Source organism: Aptenodytes patagonicus, chromosome 3, assembly GCF_965638725.1.
Source record: "Aptenodytes patagonicus chromosome 3, bAptPat1.pri.cur, whole genome shotgun sequence".
Taxonomy (NCBI): Eukaryota; Metazoa; Chordata; class Aves; order Sphenisciformes; family Spheniscidae; genus Aptenodytes; species Aptenodytes patagonicus.
In genome coordinates, this window is record NC_134951.1 from 92,589,881 (window position 1) to 92,601,945 (window position 12,065).

Genomic DNA, 12,065 nt, shown 5'->3' on the forward strand with positions numbered 1-12,065 from the left:
AACTTAATTTTTGTGCATGCTTCCTCCTGCCACATCAGCCTTGAAATCTAAAGACCAGCCTTTTGAGGGGGGATTATTTCTTTAAAAAGAAGGAATAACAGTAGAAATTGGACATAGCTTATTGTTTTCTGAGGCAAATGGCACAGACCCAAAGGAGCCATACTGACTTACACGTGCCAAGGACATACTGCTGAAAGTCCCATCTCTAATTTTTGAGTGTACTGAGACTACTTCTGCAGACATTTCTTCCTTGGGAGGTGTTTGACATGAAGCATGTTAGTGGGATGGGAGATTGTGGCAACTTAAGTATACTTGGGAGAGGTTTGTTTGAAGCCTGTGTTTATTTTGAAGGACCTTTTGAAGCGTGTGCTTTTTTCCAGCTGGGACAGGGACATGGAACAGAAGGCTGAGGCTCAGAATGTCCTACAGCCAGCTCACCACTGCCAGCCTGCAGCTGCCACGTGCTCGGGAGGAAGCAGGGGCATAAATTGGCCTTTGCTTCTGAGCAAGGTTGTACAGGGAAGGCTCACCGCGCATTCATGCTCTTCCTGAGCCAGTCGTGCCATCTTGGGAGAACAACTGAGAGTGTAATACCAGATTTGTGAGGAATCCACTGTAACCCTTGAGGCTATGAGAAAAACAGTGTTGTGCTTCAGTTTCATTACTGTTTCCTGAGTTCATAAGGGTCCTATCATTTATTGCTTGGTGTGAGTCTTAGGGTTTTAGTACAGTGGAGGTCACCCATCTGTGACTTTGGCTTTGCTGCCTAATTGTAAGTGACACCCCCTTTCCCCCTGGCTTGCTTTAAAAATAAAAAAGAAAGGTTACAATTTGAAGCCTGAGAATTTTGTTTATTAAGAGAAGAGTCATGTCTTCCCTCTAAGGAAACACCTGGAAAATTAACATTTTATGGTGTGCCAAATTAGTTCCTTTGAAACTGCAAGGTGAGAAAGGTTGTTAACTCAGAGGCTCACAGAGGATTTCTTCAGCTCAGTGAAATACCTGCGTGGCCAGCAACAACCCTTTCCCTCTACAGGTAGCTCTGAAGACAAGATCAGCATTTTGCTTGTATTGATCACTTCTCCCCACCCACAAGGCTTATTCTGGACTGATTTAAAACCCTGAATACCAGCAATAAAATAAAGTCTTGGAAAGTTTGAATGAACTACTAGTGGAAGGAAGATTCAGCATTGTATGTGTATGAGACTGGGCCAAATTTAGCCTTGGTGTTACTACTCTGGAATTGTGTTCCCAAATATGTAAGATGATCTTGTGTGTATCTGCACATCTGTGTATGTTTTGTTTGCATGTAGTCTTTTCTAAGTAAGAAATTACCTACTCACTAAATGTGTTTACATCAGCTCAGCTGTAAGGAAGGTTTGAGACTGGGAAAGAATTTAAAACCCTGTATCTTTCAAGTTGGTAAAATCCATCCAGGAGGTCAGCAACCCATCTGTTTGATATGCATGGCTCGTACCCAGGAACTGTGAGCAGGAAATAAAAAAAAAAGAGGTAGCATTTTCAGTTGTCTTGTGTCAACCTCCCAGAACATAGTCTTGACTAATTACAGTTGATATTTAACTAAAACACAATGAGCTTGTGAGCTCTTGTGAGCTTTTGTATTCTAAGGCAGGAGATGGGAGAGAAGCTGGAGCAAGAGGCCAAAACGTTATCTACAGAGCTACCATCACCTCAGTCACTCTTTGTCTGATTTATGATTTAAACAAATAAACAAAATAGAATGTTCTTGACAAGAAATATAGTTTGTATTGAACAGATCATTAGGCAAGGCAGCTGCCTAGTACTGAAGTTCAGTTAATGACTTTGCATGAAGATTTGCCACTCTCTGGTCTTCCAGTGCTATTATAATTTTGCATATTTTAAAAGGCAAGATGCTGTGCTGATTATGTTTGTTCTGCTTCATTTTTTACCTGCATGCTGAGTAAGAAAATGCATTGTTCAATAAGCATGCCATCTCCCAGTGCCCTTTCGGTACTTCAGTGAGGAACTAGAGCTGCTAAATGCTTGGCTCTGATGGGGCCCATCAGCTTCTATGTTGCCTGATTTGGGAGATTTACGTTCGGTCATTTGAAATCCCACAGCGATGAAACTTAATATCCAGGTTGTCAGGCTAAATGCGCGATCTTTTTTTAATATAAAATGATTCTGATCTGTTAAGCTGGTTCTGGAGTTAGAAAGTGACAGAGGACTGCTAATTTTTTAAGCTTGAAGTTCTTTAAATGCTGAGCCTAAGCCTGGAATCAGCTTAATGCTACAAAGTTAACATGTACAAGTGGTTATTTCGGCTTCTAAAGATATCGTGTAGAATGGCTTGGCCAGGTAAGGCTCCTAGCCCTGTAATAAAGCCGTTGAATAAAGCAACCTGACTTTCCACACCTGTGGAGTATCACAGACTTGGGCAAAAGCTGGGTGGGTGTCTCAAGCAGCACAGGCCTGGTGCAATGGTGAGGGAGCAAGGGTGGGGGGCACAGAGCTGCAGGGAGGCTGCAAGCGAAGCCCAGACCCCACCGGGGTAGGGAGCAGTGCTGGCTACCTTGCTGCGCAGCAGCAACTCCAACTTTGCGTTCCCGCCTCCGGCAGTGGGCACTGCAAAGGAGAAAGCGGCCTTCCTGGGGAGGTGGTTGGACATGCGTCTGGTTTAGATAGTGATTTTACCGGTGTATTTTAAATGTCAGCTAAGGCACGTGTTATGGTGTTGCTGGGGAAGAGTGTCTCTTTAGGACCTCTCCCTCCAAATTGAGCCTGGTACTGATGAAAGATTTGCCTGTGCTGTGTCCAAGTGTGGTGCTTGTTTTCTGGAATTAGTCCGTGCTCCCTCAGAGATGCTGGAGAAGGTCCATGGGGTTTGTCACTGTTTAGGGTAGCAACTGGGTTTTCTTAGAGTCCTGGGATTTCCGTGGTGTGGTATCACTGTAATAAGTGACGTTTCTTACGGAGCAAACAGTGCCGAAGTTCACAGGGACTTCACTGAATGGCTCGTCGTCACTTTTAGTCTCTCAGACACTTAATAGGATCTTCAGCCCTGAGTTTTGAACCTGGCCTTCCCATGTGATACAGGAAGCCTGTAGGAACATGTGCATAGCTCACGCGTTTTTTTCATTAAAGGCAATTTACTAATCTAAAATTGCCATGGGGAGAAAAAAAGTTCTATATTCATTTTATAGAGTTTCATGGGATTCTTATTTTTATTGTAGGGGGAGGGGAAAGCCCTGTAGCATTTGCAATATGATATAAATGTCAGCTTTTTTCTAATGAAGAATCCTACAGGATGATTGCTTTCTGCTTTTGAAACCGTGGCAGAAATAAGCCTGAGGAAAAAGAATAGCGTGTCTTGTCACTATCCTATACTGTCTCACAGCCACCCACAGAGAAACTGGTAGGAAGTCTCTCTTGATCATGGAAGATGGATGGGCCCATGGCAAGAGCTTAGCTACCAGATTTCAAATTTAGTATCAATTTTTGCCTCTGGGTTTGAGCTGTTTACAACAGGTTTTAGCTTGAAGTGCAAAATTATGGTTGTAGGGAAAAATGGCATTTTTGCTGCTGAAAAGAAATATATAAGGAGGTGTGTGAGATATATGTGCTCTTCTCATTGCCTAAGCAAGTCGACTGAAAAATACAGTTGCTGTGTATTCAAACGTCAGGACTTTTAGCACAGTCTGAATGCCAAAATATTTTCAGGGAAAGTTGTGTTCTGTGGTATTTTAACTTCAGCAGAAAATTAGAGGCAAGCTCCAAGTCTTGCTACCCTACCTTGAGTATTTTTGTTCAAACTGAAGAAGCTAATCTATTTTAATCTCACTACCTCCCTCTCAGCCCTACTAACTAATTTGAGTAGTTTGTATGCATCCTTTAAAGGTGAAAAGATGTACTCGGTGGATGGAAAATTTTTTTCCATTTCTAGATATTTTCATTTTTGATAGTCATTGTATCACTAGCTGCTTATCTTGCTTTGTTGCCATAAAAAATACCTACAGCACCCGAAATCTGTGCAAAGTGTTTTAGTATATCACCAATAACCTGAACATTTTCATTTTTAAGGCTAAATCTTGTTCTTATCTCCACGTTGATGGATACCTAGTGTTTGACAGCATTCTGTTCTCTGGTTTCTGAAAGTTATTGTAGGACTGATACAGCTGTCAGAAATGTGGTCTGTGTTCTTGTTCTTTTAGAATAAAGTTACACAAGAAAAAGTCACAACAGAAATAAGTCTGCTCTGCAGCCTGCAAAGAGGCCGGTACTCTGATCAGGCTGAAAATCGCATGAGACGTGGCCTTAATACATTAGGGATAAAACTGGACTCTTGGTTCTGCTCTTGTGATATTTCATCTCCATCTACAAGAAGTAAAGAGTCCTCCTCAAGAAGAACCTAGTGGTTCAATCCTGTGAAATCCTGCTTCTGCCACTGATTGGTACTTTATGATCCAGGGAAAGATTCAAGCAACTTTGTGACGACTGGTGTGATGGGAAGGACAGTGGTTTTCACTTCTCGTGTGGTTAGTGGTTAATTCATGCTCTGGTTTGTGACTGACTTCAGTAAGAATGGATGTATGTAGGGATGTTGGCATTTCAAATCTTCTTATGAATAGGTGACTTTCTTAATGCAGTGTTTCTGGAAATTAATATCCTACATGAGCAAAGAGATGATGGGAAAGTGATCACCTGTATGGAGGCAGATTCCATCCAGAAGTCTGTGGCATCTGTGAAGGCAGAAGTTTAGAGGCAAAAGCTAAGTCAGCTGTTTTGTAATGTGCTCCCTTCCCTGTATTTGCTGTCTTTCAGTTTTAACAGATCATGTCGCAGTTGTGTGCTTTAGTCCCTACTATAAGCACTCTGTAAGGTTTCCTGAGTGCCTGAGTCTTGTGTGAATGACGAAGCAGCACATTCTCTCTCCACGGGGCAGGGCATATTTTTAGTGTGGTGTTTGGGGAAAGAAGGTACAATTAGAATTAACCCACTAACTGTAATAGCTCTTTATGTACCACACTGACTGCAGACCCCTGTGGGGGTCAAGGCATTGCCAGCTAGCTTACATCTGTCCAGCCACAAGGTTCTCTTTGATCCCTTAAGTCTAATCTAATTTTATTTGTAAGTAAAGTTGGAAAGCGCAGTCTGAAAGAGATAAATTAAAACATTGCAAAATGGCCCTGAATTTGCTATTGTAATTGTTGGAGGATATGTTTTTGTTTACACTGCATTTTCTGCAGTAAAGTGACTTAAGCCTCGTCAGCCAAGCTGGCATAACTCAGGAGCTGTTGGGTGCTAACAATTCTTTCAGGTAATAAAAGAAACGTGTTCTGAAAGAGGGCATGTGCTATGACTTGGGAACAGGCATTTTATATGGTAATATCACAGTTTTTTATTCATGGCCAGTCTGGTAAGGATGTTGATGGAATAAAATGAAGGCTGCTTCAGACTGAGCTGGAAAAACTGCCATGGATTCTGGTGAAGATAGTAGGGAAACTCAGCATGCCTTAGTCTTGGTCACTTGGCAGTCAGGTATTTTTTGTCTACAAGTTAACTCCTCTTCTAGGGGAACTTTTGCACTATCAAAATCATAGGGCATCTAAATAATATTATTTAAAGATTACCTGCAGAGATAGTTTTCCTTTCCTTTGACTTTTCCCTGAGCATAAGGCAATCTGAAGTTAATGTAGCATGTCTGTTAGGGATGTTATACTTCATGGCTACATGGAGGGTGAACTGTTCAGTAGGCTTAAAAAGCAGTAAAACAAAGCAAGTACTCCAAAACTTGTCATTGCTAGGGACTTACATAAAAGTAAATTCACTTTTTCTGCAGCTCTCGTGCAAGAGAGTATTGAAGAAGAGCTATTGTTCAGTGAGTGCCACACCAAGAAATAGGTCAAAAATAATTTTTTAAAATCTTTACAGAGTAAGGGAATGCATGCACGGTCATATTATGTTGCAACCTTACTGAATGGGTTTCTGTTGATGAAAACTGTACCTCTCTAATCAAACAGAATTTTGAAGCACATCATAAAGAACTGGTTGATACAGTTTACTTTTAAGACATCAGAAGCATAAGGTGTTCATTATCCCATATTTACCTACTGCGAAGCTTCTACAACATTCCCTTGCAGAATTTGGTGCTGATGGGATACAGCATGGTTGAAACAGAGGTCTCATCTGATATGTTAATTCCTATGTTCCTTCCTAAATGCAGATTGCCTGCTTGAAAGTAACCCCTGCTTTCAAAGTACAAAAAGAAGTAGTCATGCAGCACCTTCCAGTACACCAGGAAAAAGAAAGTTAACTTTGTTTCGTTGTATAATTGAATATAACTACTTGGTATTTTTCAGTGGTGTTGCTAAAAAGTACAAACGTGAGGGACAATCCTACTCCTGCTGACTTGAAGCTGGATTTTGTTCTGACTGAATAGTGAAGCTGCGCTACCACTGCGGTGGCAGAACAGGCAGCAGGTTCAAACAGCATGGCACCACACAAACCAGAAATAACATGCAAATTACACGGTGCATGAAACAGTCTTACAGTATCTTCTTTACATATTCCTGGCAGGTGTATTTTTCAAGAAATGGTAGTAGAATCATAGAATCATAGAATCATTGAGGTTGGAAAAGACCTCTAAGATCATCGAGTCCAACTGTCGACCCAACACCACCATGTCCACTAAACCATGTCCCTAAGTGCCTCATCTACTCATCTTTTAAATACCTCCAGGGATGGGGACTCCACCACTTCCCTGGGCAGCCTCTTCCAATGTTTGACCACTCTTTCAGTAAAGAAATTTTTCCTTACATCCAATCTAAACCTCCCCTGGCGCAACTTGAGGCCATTTCCTCTCGTCCTATCGCTAGTTACTTGGGAGAAGAGACCGACACCCACCCGCTACAACCTCCTTTCAGGTAGTTGTAGAGAGCGATGAGGTCTCCCCTCAGCCTCCTTTGCTGCAGAGTAGTAGTCCTAATGGAGTCCACACTAAAGCCCTGGTCCAGCAAAAAAAGCTGAGAATGTCTTAACAGAGAGGGGGAGAAACCCTGCTGAACTAAAACTGAAGCTTGCTGGTGTCCCATTGCATCAGAGCTTGTTGGTGTGTGTGGGTGTGGGTTTTTTTCCTATCAACAAGGCTCTGTGTTTTTTTTGTTGTTGTTGTTCTGTACAACAAAATAGACTGTAGGGAGTGGTTTCTCTCTGATCTTTATTGGAAACTATGCATGTGAATTCCTGGATTTTTCTGCCTAATGTTATTATGGTCCTTCCACTGACTGGGATTGTGAGCACAGTGAGACTATATGAAGCACTGGGGTAATATGGCAAATATAGTCCTGGATTAGTTTCACAAACTTTCCTCTTTTTCCCTGTCCTCTTTACTCATTTTATCCACTTTGGCTGGTATTATAGTCATGTCTTCCACTCCAAAGCCTTCATTTCAGTTAACAGCCTCTCCACTGTTACCATAGAGTCCTGTTACCTTTGTTTCTATTTACAGTGTGAATAGATGTCCATCATTACATTGTTGATCATGACATGCATCAGTAACACAATAAATTTTCTGGGGAACTAGTCAGCTTCTAAGAAGAAATGTGCTGTGGCTGTTAATGCCTCCAAGGAAAAGGAATTTCATGTGGGGTGAAAACTCTAGTGAAGGACATAGCAGCCAGCACAGTGCCTTTGGAAAACAGAAAGCCTGCGAGGGACAAGAAAAACAACAGTAATGGGGAGACTTTGGTTTCCTTCTTGTCGATTGGGTGAAGGTAACAAGATGTAATGCAGAAACCAAGTGTTGAGGTACTCATCAATGGCTGGTTCATGGAGCAATTGATTAACAAGCATGCAAGGGGTGCGGGCGTGCTTGGCTTTGTGCCAAGTGATATGTAGGTCCTGAATCCTACAAACTCTGTAATGAAGACTATAATGTACTTTGGTTCATCATCCTTGTTAGAGCAAGGGAGGCTAAAAAAAATCCATCACAGCTGTCCTCAGTGTGGAGAAGGGTAACTGTAAAAATAAGGGAGCGTGTTACCACCAAACTGGCATGAAGACAACTTAAGGACACTGCATCTGTTAGAAGAGATTGCAGGAAGTCATGATTTCTTTTGCCCCAAACAGAGATTAGCAGAAGTAAGAAGAATCTGTCAAGAAGCTGAAATTATGTTTGAAGAAAGAAAAAAAAATCCTACTCTGGCAGGTTATATATAAAGCTCAGTAAGGTACTCAAATTTTTGGTTTTGTCCTATCAACTACCAAGAGGGATCCAAACTTTTATAATAATTAACACATTTCTTCAAATGCATCAGGAGCATGAAGCCTGCCAGAATATGTGTAGGAGTAATACATGATTGAGGTATAAAAGGAATACTTAAACTTGTTAAGGCCAATGCAAGGAAATTTCATTAATTCTTTGCATTGTTGTTCTTCATGGAATAACCTGGGGAGATTTCCCATGCCAGAACCCTTCTTCTGGGGTACACTTGAGAAAGTCTTTCTGAAACTGAAGTGACTGTAGAAGGTTATAGAATAAATTGTCAAAATGTACAGCAACAAATCACCAAGACTAGATTGTGCTCATCCAAAAACTCCAGAGGAACTCAAGCTTACAGCACTGTGTGACCTCTGGCTTAGAGCTGCCTTTGTACCTGAGAAGCGGGAGGTGATAAATTTGATGCCCAACTTCAAGAGGTTTTCAGGGTCGTTTGGGTAATTCTAGGCCTGTAAGTCTGATATAAGTACTTGGTACAGTGTGGAAACTATAATAAAAAGTAGAATTAGAGGATGTCTGGATAAGTATTTTGTACTTGGGATGAGTTAGAATGCATGTCTGCCTTGCAAAGTATTACTGTTCTCTGTAGGAGTCAACAAGCTTGTAGATAAAGATGATCTGTGTGGTATAGTCTACTTTGTCAGAAGCCTTTGTAAAAACCAGCTTCCTCATCAGAGGATTTTAGGGAAGCTAAGCAACTGTGACACCAGAAGGACAGTTCTGGTATGGATAGATAATTTGGCTAAAAGTTGGAAAACAAGGTCAATGGTCAGTTCTTGCAGTGGCAGGAGATCACCCAGGAATGTGTGTTGGGACCCGTGTGCTCTTAGCTCTGCACACAAATGACTTGGAGAGAAGCTGCAGGTGATACTAAGTTATCATGATAGGGGCAGCAAGGGTGAAGGCTGGCTGGAGAACTGCAGAAGGACCTCATAAGACTGACTGGTTAATTAAATGTCAGATGAAACTCAATGTAGGTAACGATAAAGTGATCCATGTGGGGAACAAACAATCCAGTTCTCAAAAAATATGAGTAGTGAGCTGAGCTCATACCGGGAAGTGGGATCTCTGGAATGAGAACCCGGGGCTTTAGTGGATAATTCGGTGAAAAGGACAATTTACTCACTAGTGGTCGAAAAAGCAAATCAAATGTTGGGGCTTATAAGGAAAGGAATACAGAACAAAACATGACATTATGTGTAAATATGTTGTTTGCCTGCATCTTGAATAATGTGTGAAGCTTTGATCTCTGTATTTAAAAAATAATGTAGTAGAACTGGAAAGGTTTGGAGAAGGGCAGCAAGCATGATCAAAGGCACAAAAATCTTTTGTAGGAGGCTATGACAAAGTGAGCTGGGACTCCAGTTTGGAAAGAGGCAGCTGCGGAGTCTCTGATATAAGTGGCATGTAGAGGGTTGAATATTCACTTTGTTGAATATTCACTGTGTGTTCCAATTCAAGAACTGGTGGACATCAAATGAAGTGAATAGGAGAAAGTCTTAAAGATTAAAAAAAAGTTGATTCCTCATGCAAAGAGTAGCGGAACTTTTGGAATGGAACACGTGGAACTTTTTGTTAAAGGATGTTGTGAACACCTTTACATTAGTTTGAGGGAAACTGGATAAGTTCAGGAAAGAGAAAGTTGGGGTTGGGGGTTACTAACTATACAGAAACCACAGCAGCTCATGTCCCTGAGCTAAAACAACTGGAGGTTGGGACAATGTTAAGGATGCCGTGCTTATTTGGTACTTGATCTTCTCTAATTATGGCTCCTGCTGAATACAGGGTATGGCAGGGGGAGCTGGACTTCTAGTCTAATCTAGTATAGCCACTCTTCTGTGATGGAGCAGACCAGGGCCTCAGCTTTGAGCAGGATCGTGAACCTGGCCCCCAGGCCAGGGAGCTGCAGCAGCTCTAGTGGACACTATACAAAGTGCAGAAAACGACCAGGTTCTGTAGTGCCCAGCCCCTCTGCTGGCCTTTCACCCCAGCGCAGGATGGATACCAATTGTTAGCAGTTAGTTTTCCAGCATTTTGCAAGTGCTTCTCACGGATGTTCAGGGTGACATGTAGCACAACTACTGAAAAAGCAGCTTATGTGGATTTGGCTGGTGGGCTTTTGAGACTGTTGCTCTGTACTGAGTATATTGCAACCTGGGGATTGTCCTGCAACTTGTTCTCCAGTCTCCAATTAGAATAACCATATTCAGCGTGCTGCATAATGCTTTTGCAAGGTTTCTTTTTCTTTCAGTGTTACTGAGACTAGATTTTTTTTTTTTCCTTGCCATTTATTTTTATACACATCTTCCAGAACCTTGTCCGATCTCCCTGAAGTCAGGGAGAATCTTTCCCTTGACCTCCCCAGTCCAGGGGTGTGTGGGCTCTGGACTGTTGCTGTGCTGTACTCTGCTTTCTGTTAACTGTAGGGAGGCAGTCCTGGAGAACCAATTTACCACGGCCTGCACCTGAAAGTTTTGATAGCTGAATGTGGTGGAGACACAGGAAGCTGCACAGAGGGAAAATGTGGGTTTATATTTTTCCTGTAAATCATTGGAACTGGTGTGTATTTCTATTTCTGATTTCTGGGCATGTATCCAGGAAAAGAACAGAGTAAAGTGTATGTTCATCTATTTTTTTCCCCTTGTACAAAGAAAAACAAATACAGAGCTTGTACCTATTGGAAATGAAGTAGCAGCATGTTCCTTTTAACCACTTTCTATTAGAAGTGAGTGAGCCGCAAAGGTATATGTGGGATGTTCAGCCTGGAGCTGAACCTGTGCTGTGGTGTCACAGTTTTGTGTCCAGTTTCTAAAATCTGGGACAAAATGGCATCCTGAAGGAGGACATCAAGACAAGGTCTTGTGTTTTAGCATCACTCTGACCATCTTGGGTAACATCCAATAACTGCACTTCACGACTTGCTGAGGTCAGGCTGCTGCTGCGTAGGTGTGAGCTACTGCATTAATGTGGCTAAAGCCTGTAGCCAGCCTGTCTTACTGTGTTCGCTCTATTTTGTGCTGGCCCATGCTTGTCCAGCAGCAGCTGCAGCGTGGGTGAGTGGGGCTGTTCAGATGTTCAGCAGTGATGGCCGACTGCCCTGTCTTTGTGGATGGCGTGGATCTGCCAGCCTCATGGCTTTTTCTGCTGAGGTGCTCTAAGCTTAGGATGCTGGGTTAGGACTGCAGTGTGAGTGATATGGAGTGATTTTTGTGAGCCACCTGGCCCCAGGAACACATATTTTTCTGTCTTTTAGTTGGGCATCTTCTTTTTTTAATAAACTTGTCTGACCTGCTCTCATTGTCCCTTGAATACTGGTGCTCTGACACCCAGCAGAACTGCTACAGTTAGTCTGCTTGATTGTGGCTGTTGTCTGCACTTTCTACAAGAGGCCACTGAAGCCGAGGTGCCGTGAGAGGCTCCTCAGAGCTGTGTTTATTCCTGTATCTTCCATTATCAGCCAGATAGTCAGTTCTTCATCCTGGAAAGCTGCGGCTGGATCTGTGAAATGCAGTCACCGGGGACTTGCCTGTGTATCATTCATTCAAAAGCAGATGCTGGCAGCCCTCAGTAACAAATCTGCATCTGTATTCCCAGCCTTGAGCTGAGCTGCAGGTGTGACTGCAGGGAAACCAAAAGGAAGCTACCTAGTGGAAAAAAAGATGCTTGCCAATGAAAACAAGAAAAACCTTGGAAAGCATTCCATGCCAGCAGCACAGAAATAGAGGGCACAAGTGAGGGGACCACAAAAAATGGGTAAAATGGCAAATAAAACAATTATAGCAGGAAGAGGGAAAGTAATAAGGTT